Consider the following 14390-nt stretch of genomic DNA (forward strand, 5'->3'; position numbering starts at 1 on the left):
TTTGTATTACCACTGTTCACTACAAAATTAAGTTTCTCTGATCAAGGCATTGAGAAACACTAGTCTATGGATGTAAACACTTGTGAGTCTATTTAGTAAAATGTAGGTTCATCCTTAGGGCCTAGGACCTCCCCAACCATGTGACTTTGACCAGATATGCAGACCAGACCTTAAAACCAATCTGAAAGCAGTTGGTCACTCCCATAACAATCATGCTACTATTGCACCAGTGCTCATATCTTACTTGGCAGGCTGATATTACAGCATTCACAGCTGACTTTTCTCCTCCAGATGCCTATACAGCAAAGCTAGCCAGAAGAGAGGCAGATTCTAGCTAAGTTCTAGCATGATTTCTCTGTGCTCTGTAAGCTAAGTGTATGGTATCTTCAGTAATAGGATCTTACCATCAAATTCTGGTAGGTAATCTGGTAACCAAGAGTGACCATTTGTATCTTATCAAACAATTTGAGATTTATAGTAACTTAGTTCCAGAAAGTACAGAAAAATGTATCTTCTTAAATACTATCTTCAAAGCAGAATCATTAAGATATCAAAAGGAAAATTAGTCCACAGAACAAGGTGATAAGCACTCCCAGGGCCCCAGAATGGTAAGGGATAAAGTCACACCATTGACAACAGCAACACATTTGCAGGTCAGCAGCAATACTGAAGAACACTGGGGGGAAATACAGGGTGTGTAGCTTTCCCAAGAGCCCAGGAGTGATTGTGCAAACTCTCTTCAGCTCACTCACTATCTCAATTTCTACTACAGGAATGGCCTTTAGCCCTAATCTTCTCACCAGATTGGTTGTCTACTTAATTTAAAACCTTTTCCAGTTTTGCAACAAGCTGCCTTTCAAGGCATCTGCTTGCCTTCCAACTCTCTGAGAAGACCCACATGTAGAGAGAAGCCTTTTTCTTGCCAGCCGCTTTGGTTTTTTCCCCACCAGTTGCCTGGGCTCTGCCACGTTGCAGTCCCCAAATGAACACACAGGACGCTGTATTAATTATGAATCTGTTGGCTGTTTGCTTGTTCCTTACTGGCTATCTTTGACTTAAGTATTTAACCCATCTAAGTATTTCTCTTACCAGACATCTTACTTCTCTGGCGGGCTACATGATGACTGCCTGTGTTTCTCCTACCCAGAGTCCTCTTGGACTCCTAGTCCCACCTATCTTGCTTCCCTATTGGCCAACAGTGCTTTATTGACATATACATAGGACTTCCCCATCATCCACACATTCTCACCCCACCAAACTCTGGATGTGCACAGTTTGGATTGCTGCTCTCTTTCCTCGTTGTGCCTCAATATAGAACAGTCACTGCCAATATCACCCAGTGTCCCTGCAGATGAATTAACACACATATTCCAGTGTTCTGCAGACTTGCCTCTACAAACAGCATTTAAAAAAACACATAACAGACCAGTTTCCAGAATAAACTATAGTGAAGAAGTTACAATTCAGTGCAAATATTTTTAACTGCTTCATTCTAGTTTTCCTCGGGTGAAAAAGTGGTTTCATATTATTAAAAATGTAACAAAAACGCTCCACCCACTTCCCCCCATCTCTGCCACATTTTGAAAACAAAGTAAAATTTCCTATAGCCAGGAACTTTTTCTAATGTTACATATACTATACTCAAGGCACATCTGATGATATATTTTTAACACAGTAGGTACCAAAGTATGTTTAACATATGATTTCTTCAGGATCCCTCCCCTTTCTGAATTCCAAATGGAGGAACTGAAAGTGTGATATGAGACTGGCGATCCGTATTCTATCTTTGGCAAGCTTGTCAAGCACTATTGTAACTGTAATGTGAAAGAGCTGTAAACTAGGAACTTCCTTCAGTTATGAAACACCATTCTGCACTGCTGCTTCTTGAGTTCTTTCTTCTTTTAAGTTCTTAGTCCTTTCTTCTCCTGGAGTACGCGGTAGCTTAGGAATTTCATCGCCAGAAGCTCGGGTTGGATCATTTATTGCCTTTTCTGAAGGATCATGCTATTCAATCATATCTTTTGCCATTTCTTTCTTTTTTTAGCCAAAGTTTCCCTTGGGAGGTTTCTTTGTTTGCTCTGAGACTCAGCTCTAGAAATATAATCTACAACTGAGACTAGCCCATTTTCATTAACTAAGGCAGTATCCGATTCAGTCATTCCATCCATCAGAACCACATCTTCATTAGTCCTTCATCTACGAGACCATCTACATGGTTTTTAGTACTGTGAAGAGATTTGCTGGCATCAGTGTCTGTAGTCTGATCTGATTCTGTATTATCAAGTAAGCTGTATGGATTACTGTCTGGATCTTTGAGCACAGAACTGATGGAGGATTTGCCACCATGTGGTCCACCATGACCTCGACCCCCAGAAACACTTCTGCCTTTTCCTCCTAGGCGTCTCCTGCTGTCTTGCTGATGTCGAGTCTCTTTACTCATCTTTATGCTCAGATTCTGTTTCGGAGGGATTAGACAGCTCAGAATTTGTACCATAATCGGAGGTATAATTAGGACCCCGGCGACCTCTGCCTCTTCCACTATACGACCTAGAACCAATCTGTCGCAGCTGTTCATCAATCTTCAGGTGTTTTGTTCTTAGTTGTTCCACTTCCTTTAAGTAAGCAGTGAGATGTTCTAGAAGAATTTATGCATCTCCAATAATTTATTTAGTGCCAACAAATGCAAATGGAAACCATTCCATCTTCTCTAGGTAATTTATTTTCATTGTCTCCTTCAATTCTTACTCGAACCACACTGGATTTATCCACTATTTCTAAAATAACTTTGCCATTTTTCCCAATAACTTTTCAGACAAGATTCCTTGCAACTTGAATAAAATCCTCCACAAATTCCAAGAAACCCATAGATGTTTTTACAGCCTCAGCATTCTCTTCATAGATTGTAAATGTTCCTGTATCTTCATATAACTCAATGGCAGTTACTCCAGGAACCTCCTTAACCTGGTATATGTTACTACCATGTGTTCCTATTGCCAAGCCCATTAAATTTTCTCTCACAACAAATTCCTCATGAAAAGCTGCTGCAAGTTGTTTTGTGCATTCTAAAAGCATAGTGGCCTCTTCATTTCTGGACATAAGCATCAGCTTTGTCCGAATACTTGGCAAATACATATCACCTAAGATATTTACTTGCTTCACAGTTGCTTCACTGGCCGACAGTTTCATTAACTGGGTAGTTTTAGGACGACAAAAAGTTCTGCATGCTCCAACTGCTTTATTAAAATATTTATGGGCATTTTCATTAGCACACACCACTCTCAAATCCCCAGGAAAATCCACGGTGCACTTCAAGAAGGTGGGTTTTTTTGACAGTTTTATTTTGATTGACAGGCCTCAGTCATTCAAACGTGACTATTTCATTATAAGTGGCATCACAAGCAGCATATTCAATGACATAAAACTCTCCTTCGTCATTCGAACATTAGCTAGCTACTGTCCACATGTCTCTTGGTCATTTGCTCTCGAACATACCTCTACTTCATCTCCTTCACCAAATTCTTTTTTATATCACATGGTGGCAGTGATCGAACTTCATCAAACAGAACCTGGCGTTCTGGTTGCCAACTTGTAGAAAACCCTGTTGGAGCCACGAACCTTCACCATCAGCTCCGCTATGATGGAACACCAAAGGCCACTGGTGAAAATCTTAAATCTGTAAACCTTCTGACACAAAACACCAAGGAAATCTGGGACACAGATAAAATTCAGAATACTGGGAATACAATAAAGAGAAATATTCTAGCTCAAAGTCTCAGAAAATATTTTCAGCAGAATCATAGAGGAAAAAATCCCTAATCTAAAGAAGGACATGCCTATATAGGTACAAGAAGCTTACAGAACACCAAATAGACTGGACCAGAAAAGAAAGTCAGCTTGCCACATAATTATCAAAACATCATACAGAACAAAGAAAGAATTTTGAAAGTTGCAAGAGAAAAAGACCAAGTAACATATAAAGGCAGACCTATTAGAATGACACCTGACTTCACAATGGAGACTCTGAAAGCCAGAAGGTCCTGGACAGACATTCTGCAGAATCTAAGAGACCAAAAAAATCAGCTCCAGGCTACTATATCCAGCAAAATGTTCAATCGTCGTGGATGATGAAAACAAGATATTCTGTGATAAAGCCAAATTTAATCAATATCTGTCTACCAACAAAACCCTACAGAAGGTGCTAGAAGGAAAACTACAAGATTAACTACACCCAATAAATCACAGGAAATAAATTCACACCAGCAAAATCAAAAGAAGGGAAACACACACACACACACACCACCACCACCACCACCACCACCAGCACTACCACCACTACCATGACCAACGCCATCACCAACAACAAAATAACAGGAATCAGCAATCATTGCCATCTCTCAATATCAATGGTCTCAGTTCCCCCAATAAAAAGGCAAGGACTAACAGAATGGATGCAAAAAACAGGATCCATACTTCTGCTGCATCCAAGACACAAATCTCAACATCAAGAAAGGTCTTATTTCAGGGTCAAAAGTTAGAAAAATATATTCCAAGTAAATGGGCCTAAGATGGTATAGCCATTTTAATATCCAACAAAACAGATCAGTCCAAAATTAATCAAAAGAGCTGAGGAAGGTTATCACATATTCATCAAAGGAAAAATCAACGAAGGAGACACTGCAATTGTTTGTTAAAGATTTGTTTATGTGAGGGGAGTAGCTGTTCCGGATCAGGTACAACAGGACCCAGCATAGGGTCCAGGGGACCAGGTAGGAGGCTAAGCGCCCCAGATTCCTGTTCTTCTCCACCCACGGGACCAGCATTTGGACAAGGAATAGAAGAACCACCAGATTATTGGACTTGTTAGCACCCACCAAAAGGGAACTCTGGTCCCCAGACCAGTAAGGGGCTCTTTCTGCACCCACAAGAAGAAGAGATGGGAAAGAGACAATACAAAAACAAACTCAGCAACAGAAAAACAAATATGACACCACCAGATTCTAGAGACTCCACACCAGCAAGACCCCAACATTCCAGTGCGAACGAAGCAGAAGAGAACGACCTTAAAAGCAGTTTCATGAAAATGATAGAGGCCCTAAAAGAGGATATAGGAAAATCCCTCAAATAAATGGAAGAAAAAACAAACCAAAAAATTAAAGAATTGAAAGAAAAAACAAACCAAAAAAGGCAGGAAATGGAAGAAGAAACGAAGCAAAAACTGCAAGAAATGGAAGAAAAAAACAAAGCAAAAAATGCAAGAATTGGAAGAAGAAACATACCAAAAAAGGCAGGAAATGGAAGAAGAAACAAAGCAAAAAATGCAAGAAATGGTAGAAAAAACAAAGCAAAAAATGAAAAAATGGAAGAAGAAACAAATCAAAAAAGGCAGGAAATGGAAGAAGAAACAAAGCACAAAATGCGAGAAATGGAACAAAAAGCAAACCAAAAAATGCAAGAAATGGAAGAAAGAACAAACCAAAAAATTCATAAAAGGCTACAAATGGACGAAAAGATAAACAGAAAATTGCAAGAAGCAATGCAAACACTGCAAGGGTTGAAAACTGAAATAGAGACATTAAAAAAATACAATCTGAAGAAAGGCAGAAAATAGAAAAGCTGGACAAACAGTCAGGCACTGCCGATACAAGCATTACCAACAGAATAGAAGAGATGGAAGAGAGAATCTCAAGTGTTGAAGATACGCTAGGAGAAATGGATTTATCAACCAAAGAAAACCTTAAATCCAACAAATCATTAACACAAAACATCCAGGAAATATGGGACACCATGAAAAGACCAAACCTAAGAATAATAGGTATAGAAGAAGGAGAAGAAATCCACCTCAAAGGGGCAGAAGGCATATTCAACAAAATCATAGAAGAAAACTTTCCCAATCTTAGGAAAGACATGCCAATGAAGGTACAAGAAGCCTACAGAACACCAAATATAGTGGACCACAAAAAAAATCCCCTCGCCACATAATAATCAAGACCCCAAACATACAGAATAAAGAAAGAATATTAAGAGCAGCTAAGGAAAAAGGTCAAGTAACATATAAAGGCACACCTATTAGAATTACACCTGATTTCTCCATGGAAACTCTGAAAGCCAGAAGGTCCTGTGTAGATATTCTACCTACACTAAGAGACCATGGATGCCAGCCCAGACTACTGTACCCGGCAAAGCTCTCAATCACTATAGACGGAGAAAACAAGATATTCCATGACAAAACTAGATTCAAGCAATATGTGTCCACTAACCCAGCCCTACAGAAAATTTTGGAAGGAAAACTCCAACCCAAGGAAGCTAACTACAACCAGAAAAACATAGGCATTAGAGAATCCCTCTCTACCAACAGCCAAAAGAACAAAGGGGTGAAATTCCACACATAATTCCACCACCAACAACCATTGCAAATTGAAGAAGGATGAACAATCAATGGTCATTAATATCCCTCAATATTAATGGCCTTAACTCACCCATAAAAAGACACAGACTAGCAGAATGGATTCAAAGACAGAACCCTTCCTTCTGCTGCATACAAGAAACACACCTCACCCTCAAAGACAGACATTACCTGAGAGTTAAAGGTTGGGAAAATTTTTTCAATCAAATGGACCCAAGAAACAAGCAGGGGTAGCAATCCTAATATCTAACAAACTGGACTTTAAAATAAAATCAATCAAAAGAGATGAAGGAGGTCATTGCATACTTATCACAGGTGAAACCCACCAAGATGAAGTATCTATCCTGAACATCTATGCCCCAAATACAAAGGCATCCACATTCGTTAAAGAAACATTATTAGAACTTAAATCTCATCTAAAGCCCCATACAGTTATAGTGGGAGATTTCAACACACCACTCTCACCACTAGACAGGAATACCAGACAGAAACTCAACAAAGAAGCAAAGGGTCTAATAGAAGTAATGAACCAACTGGGATTAACAGATATCTATAGAACATTTCATCCACATAAAAAAGAATATACCTTCTTCTCACCACCACATGGAACCTTCTCAAAAATCGACCACATACTTGGCAACATATCAAACCTCAGCAGCTACAAAAAAATTGGAATAACTCCATGCATCTTATCAGACCACCATGCTTTAAAATTAGAAATCAACAACAACACAAATTGCAGAAAACCTACAAACTCATGGAAATTGAATAATGCTCAACTGCACCATCCCTGGGTCAAAGAGGAAATAAAAAAAGAAATTAAAGATTTCCTCGAATTCAATGAGAATGAAGACACAACATACCCAAACCTATGGGACACTTTGAAAGCAGTGCTACGGGGGAAGTTCATAGCACTAAGTGCTCACATGAAGAAACAGGAGGATAGTTATACCAGAGAATTAACATCACAGCTGAAAGCTCTAGAACACAAAGAAGCAAACTCCCCCAGGAGGAGTAGACGCCAGGAAATAATCAAATTGAGGGCTGAAATCAATAAAGTAGAAACCAGGAAAACAATACAAAGAATCAATGCAACGAAGAGTTGGTTCTTTGAGAAAATCAACAAGATAGAGAAACCTTTGTCCAAACTTACCAAACAGCAGAGAGTGAACACGCAAATTAACAAAATCAGAAATGAAAAGGGGGACATAACAACAGACTCTGAGGAAATCCAGAGAATCATTAGGTCATACTTTGAAAACCTGTACTCCACAAAATTCGAAAATTTAAAGGAAATGGATGGCTTCCTGGATAGCTATCACTTGCCAAAACTAAATCAAGAACAGATAAGCAATTTAAATAGACCTATAACCCCTATGGAAATAGAAGCAGTCATCAAAAGTCTCCCAACCAAAAAAAGTCCAGGTCCAGATGGCCTCAGTGCAGAATTCTACCAGAAATTCAAAGAACAGCTTATACCAATTCTTCTCAAAGTGTTCCACACAATAGAAGCAGAAGGGTCTTTGCCAAACTCTTTCTATGAGGCTTCAATAACCTTGATCCCAAAGGCACACAAAGATACAACTAAGAAAGAGAAATTCAGACCAATATCCCTCATGAACATTGATGCAAAAATACTCAATAAAATACTGGCAAATCGGATCCAAGAACACATCAAAACAATCATTCACCACGATCAAGTAGGTTTCATCCCAGGGATGCAGGGATGGTTCAACATATGAAAATCCATCAACGTAATCCACCATATAAACAAGCTGAAAAACAAAAATCACATGATCATCTCACTAGATGCTGAAAAAGCCTTTGACAAAATCCAACACCCCTTCATGATAAAGGTCCTGGAGAGATCTGGGATAACAGGGACATACTTAAACATAATAAAAGCTATATACAGTAAACCAACAGCCAACATCAAACTAAATGGACAGAAACTCAACGCAATTCCTCTAAAATTAGGAACAAAACAAGGCTGTCCACTCTCTCCATACCTTTTCAACATGGTACTTGAAGTTCTAGCTATTGCCATACGACAACAAAGGGGGATCAAGGGAATACAAATTGGGAAGGAAGAGGTCAAACTTTCACTGTTTGCAGACGATATGAGTTTACATCAATGACCCAAAGAACTCTACCAGGGAACTCTTACAGCTGATTAACACCTTCAGCAAAGTGGCAGGCTACAAGATCAACTCAAGAAAATCAGTAGCCCTACTATATACAGATGATAAAAGGGCTGAAAAAGAAATCAGAGAAACATCACCCTTTACAATTGCCACAAACAACATAAAATACCTTGGGGTAACGCTAACCAAACAAGTGAAAGACCTGTATCGTAAGAACTTTGAATCTTTAAAGAAAGAAATTAAAGAAGCCCTCAGAAAATGGAAAGATCTCCCATGCTCTTGGATAGGTAGGATCAATGTAGTAAAAATGGCAATCCTGCCAAAAGCAATCTACAGATTCAATGCAATCCCCATTAAAATCCCAGTACAATTCTTCACAGACCTTGAAAGAACAATAATCAATTTTGTATGGAAAAACAAAAGACCCAGGATAGCCAAAACAACACTGTTCAACAAGGCAACGTCCGGAGGCATCACCATCCCTGAATTCAAGCTCTATTATAGAGCTATAGTCCTGAAAACAGCTTGGTATTGGCACAAAAATAGACAGGTAGACCAATGGAATCGAATTGAAAACCCGGGTATTAACCCACACACGTACGAACATCTGATCTTTGACAAAGAAGCTAAAAATATACATTGGAATAAAGAAAGCATCTTCAACAAATGGTGCTGGCATAACTGGAGACTGGCATGTAGAAGAATGCGGATCGATCCAAGTTTATCGCCATGCACAAAACTTAAGTCCAAATGGATCAAAGACCTCAATATAAATCCAGCCACACTGAACCTCTTAGAAGAGAAAGTAGGTGGTACCCTTGATCAAATTTGTACAGGAGACAGCTTCCTGAACATAACACCAGTAGCACAGACAGTGAGATCAACAATTAATAAATGGGACCTACTGAAACTGAGAAGTTTCTGTAAGGCAAAGGACACAGTCAGCAAGACAAAAAGGCAGCCCACAGAATGGGAAAAATATTCACTAATCCCACATCTGACAGAGGGTTGATCTCCAAAATTTACAAAGAACTCAAGAAGCAAGTCTCCAAAACATCAAAGGACCCAATTAAAAAGTGGGCTGCAGAACTAAATAGAGAGTTTTCAATAGAGGAGTCTAAAAATGGCTGAGAGGCACTTGAGAAAGTGCTCAACATCCTTAGCCATCCGGGAAATGCAAATCAAAACAACTCTGAGATACCATCTCACTCCTGTCAGAATGGGTAAAATCAAAAACACCAATGACAATTTATGCTGGAGAGGATGTGGTGAAAGGGGGACACTCCTCCATTGCTGGTGGGAGTGCCAACTGGTTCAGCCACTTTGGAAATCAGTACAGAGATTCCTCAGAAAAATGGGAATAAACCTACCACAAGACCCAGCAACTCCATTCTTAGGCATATATCCAAAAGATGCCCATTCATACAACAAAGATGTCTGTTCTACTATGTTCATAGCAGCTTTATTTGTAATAGCCAGAACTTGGAAGCAACCTAGATGTCCCTCACCCGAAGAGTAGATAGAGAAAATGTGGTACATCTACACAATGGAGTACTATTCAGCAGAAAAAAGTAATGGAATCATGAGATTCGCAGGCAAATGGATGACACTAGAAGAAACCATCTTGAGTGAGGTAACCCAGTCACAAAAAGAGAAACATGGCATGTACTCTCTCATATATGGATTTTAGACATAGATCTGGGGAGTGCCAGCCTACAATCCTATGGCCAGAGAGTCTGGGAAACAGAAACTTCATTTAGTGGCTAATCGAAGAAGAGGCAGACTCTTTGGTTAAGTACTGAGCTGAACTCAAGAAAGCCAGTAACAGAGAGGGAGGACTGATGATCAAAGGGATTAAGACTGGGCTGGTTTAACCCCCAGATACAGCTGACCAGACAAAGGTTAACTCTTGAATCCCAGGCATCAGCCTGGGAATCCAGCATGGGACTGATCAAGACCCCCTGAATCTGGGTGTCAGTGAGGAGGCCTAGGTAATCTATTGAGCCTTGTGCAGCAGATCAGTACCCATCCCAAGTATACACACGGACTTTGGACTCTCATAGAACAATGTGAGGTGCACTCTCACCCTGAACTCTTGGGGAAGGGTCTAGGCCCTGCCCTATATGAAATGACAGACTATGGACACCCCCATGGAGGGCCTCACCCTCCCTGGGGGAATGAGGGGATACGGGGGGGGTTTGAGGGAGGGTACGGGAGGAGGGGAGGAAAAGGGAGAGGAACCTGGAACTGACTTGTGAAGCAACCTTGTTTCTTATCTAAATTTAAACTGGAAAATAAAATAAAAAAAGATTTATTTATGTATACAAATGCTGTATTTTTGTGTGTGCCTTCATGACAAAAGAGAGCATCAGATAGATGTTTATGAATCACTATGCGGTTGTTACTAATTGAACTCAGGACCTTTTAACCACTGAGCCATCTCTCAAGCCCCAGGCATTGCCATTCTTAACATCTATGCACCAAACAGAATGGAAACCAAGTTTGTAAAAGAAAAGTTGCTACAGCTTATATTATATACTGACCCTCACACACTGAGAGTGGGAGACTTCAGTATCACATTCTCACCAATGGATAGAGCATCCAGAAAAAAATCTAAATAAGAAATGCTGGAGCTAATAGAAGTTATGAGCCAAATGAGTCTAACAAATATGTGCAAAAATATTTTACCCAAACAAACAGAATGTAATTTTTCTTTGTACCTCATGGAACTTTCTCCAAAATTGACCCTTTCATACAGTTCCTCACGTTGTAGTGACTCCCAACCAAAAAAAAAATTATTTTATTGCTACTCTATAACTGTAAATTTGCTACTGTTATGAGTAGTAACATAAATATCTGATAGGAAGGATATCTGATATGTGACCCACAAAGGAGTTGCAACCCTCATTTTGGGAATCGTTGCTCTAGAGAAAAAAGGAGTAATCAAACCCAAGAGGCAAAGACGGCAAGAAATAATCAAACTTGGGGCTGAAGTCAGTACAACAGAAACAAAGAGAACAACACAAAATATCAATGAAACTAATAGTTGGTTCTTTGATAAAATACACAGATAGGCAAACCCTTATCCAAAGGCAAAAAGGCAGGGCGGGAGGAAAGGAAGGAGGGAGTAAGAAAGCGAGAGACAGAGACCAAAGTAAGAAGAGAGGGGGAGAAGAGGAAGAGAGAGTAGGCTATGGGGGAACAGGGAGGTTGAGTGGGGGGTAGAATAGGGGGAAGAGGTTAGAAGACAGATCTGGCACCAGTAAGACCTCTAGTGATCTACAAGGATAACACCAACTGGCAAACTAAGCAATAGTGGAGAGACCACCTTAAATGCCCATTCCTGATAATGAACAGTTAAACACTGAACTAAACCCATGGAACCCAGTGACAGAGAGGAGCGATGAGCAAATTGGCAAAGAATGGCAAAACCAGCAGAGACAGCTGATCTGAACAGGGGAGAGCTCTTGGACCCCAGACCCACAGCTGGGAGGCCAGCATGGGACTGATCCAGACCCCCTGAGTGTGAGAGTCAGTGAGGAGGCCTGGGCAACCTATGGGGCCCTGAGCAGTAGATCAGTGTTTATCCCTGGCATACAAACAGACATCGTGTGTCCATAACACAAAGAAGAATGCTCTCTCAGCCTGGACTCTAGGGGAGTGCCTGGACCCTGCCCTGAGTGAAACGACAGAGTATATATAGATATCCCCTATGTGGAAGGAAGTGGGCATAGGGTGGGAGGCTGGGGGGGGATAGTGAGGGGTGTGGGAGGAAGAGAGGGCGAGGGAACTGGGATTGACATGTGAAGCAAGCTATTTAAAATTAAAGTAATAAAAAAGTGAAGATGGAGTAAAGTAGGAGTAACATAGTAAAGATTCTACCAAAAGCAATCTATAGATTCAATGAAGTCTACATCAAAATTACAATATAATTCTTTACAGTTCTTGAAAGGACAAAGCTAAATTTCCCATGTAGAAAAACAAAAACCCAGGATAGACAAAACATTTCTGAACAATAAAAAACTATGGGAGGTATCACCATTCCTGATTTCAACTTGTACTACAGAGATATAACAATAAAATCTGCATGATTTTGGTATAACAGCAGACAAGTTGTCAATGGAATAAAATTGAAGTCCCAGACATAAATCCACATACATATGGTCACCTATTTATTGATAAATAAGCCAGAAATACACACTGGAACAAGGTAGTTTCTTCAACAAATTGTGGAGGTCAAACTGGATGGATGTTTGTAGAAGCATGCAAAAGACTCATACTTATCCCCATGCACAAAACTCAAGTCCATGTGGGTCAAAGACTCAACGTAACACCAGATACACTGAATCTGATAGAAGAGAAAGTGGGGCATAGCCTTAACCACATTGGCACAGGAGATAACTTTCTGAACAGAACAACGTTGGCACAGGCATTCAGATCAACAGTTAATCAATGGTACCTCATGAAACTTAAAGGCTTCTGTAAGGCAAAGGACACTGTCAATGATAAAATATCAACCCACAAAATGGGAAAAGATTCATACCAATTCCACATCTTATAGAGATCTAATATCAAAAATACATAAAGAACTCAAAAAACTAGAATCAAAACCCCAAATAATCCATTTTTAAAATGGTATAGAGAGCTAAACAAAGAATTCTTAATAGAGGAATCTCAAATGACTGTGAAAGACCCAAAGAAATGTTCAACATCCTTAGCCATCAGGGAAATGCAAATCAAAATGACTTTGAGATTCCATCTCACACCTGTCAGAATGGCTAAGATCAAGAGGAAGTGACACCTCATGCTGTGGAGAATGGGGAGCAAGAGAACACTCCTCCTCTGCTGGTGGGAGTGCACACTTGTACAGCCACTTTGGAAATTGGTCTGGTGGTTTCTCAGAAAATTGGGAATCAATCTACCTCAATATTCAGCTATACCACTCTTGGGCATTTACCCAAAACATCTTCCATCCTACCTCAAGGACACTTGCTCAACCATGTTCATTGTGGCTGACATTATTCATAGCAGTCAGAAGCTGGAAAAAATCTAGATGTCCCTCAACAGAAGAATGGATAAAGAAAATGTGGTACATTTATACAATTAATTATTAGTCAGCTGTTTAGAAACGGTATCATAATATTTGTAGGCAATGGATGGACCTAGAAAAAACATCATCCTGAGTTAGGTAACCCAGGCCCAGAAATATAACCCTTGCAGGTACTCACTTATCAGTGGATATTAGCCATTAGTAAATGATAACCAAGCTACAATCTGTAGCCCCAGAGAGGTTAGGTAAAGATGAGGGGATGCATGGATCTCCCTGTGAAGGTGAAATAGAACAGATTTTATGAGTGGATTGGGGGTGGGTGGGGATGGGATCAGGTGTGTGTGAGAGAGTGGGGGGTTAGGTGGAGGAAGAGAGTTCAGGGAGAGACTGATGGAATTGGGTGGCATTTGGGGAGTGGTATGGAAACCTAGGACAGTGGAAACTTCCTGGAATCCACGGAAGTGATCCTAGTGAGGATGCCTAAAAATCAGAGATACCGAGTCTCAACTGGCCATCCTTTGTTGCCAGGTGAGGTTTCCAGTGAATGCACTGGGCTTCATTCAATTTTTGGCCAAGGGAGGGAGATCCATGGATTGCTTTCCACAAACTGACAGCTAGGTCCCATTGCCAAGTACAACATCCACACAACTCATTGAACATGGAGAACTCAAGGTAGCACCTATTTGAAGCCCTCACCCTTATATTCTAGTCTCCCTGGTGTGGGAAGGTACTCTTCAGGCTACTAAAAGCAAACGTGGACACCAGTCCAGCTACCAAACATTTGACCTACAAT

At 40.2% G+C, this 14390-nt stretch overlaps 1 pseudogene; it reads right to left on the minus strand.

Moving 5' to 3' along the window:
- Positions 1-2432: 2432 nt before the first annotated feature.
- LOC101832066 overlaps positions 2433-14390 on the minus strand; it is a 53115-nt pseudogene continuing 41157 nt past the window's right edge.

The sequence above is a fragment of the Mesocricetus auratus genome, unplaced genomic scaffold (genome assembly GCF_017639785.1).
Source record: "Mesocricetus auratus isolate SY011 unplaced genomic scaffold, BCM_Maur_2.0 Super-Scaffold_100033, whole genome shotgun sequence".
In the NCBI taxonomy this organism is placed as follows: Eukaryota; Metazoa; Chordata; class Mammalia; order Rodentia; family Cricetidae; genus Mesocricetus; species Mesocricetus auratus.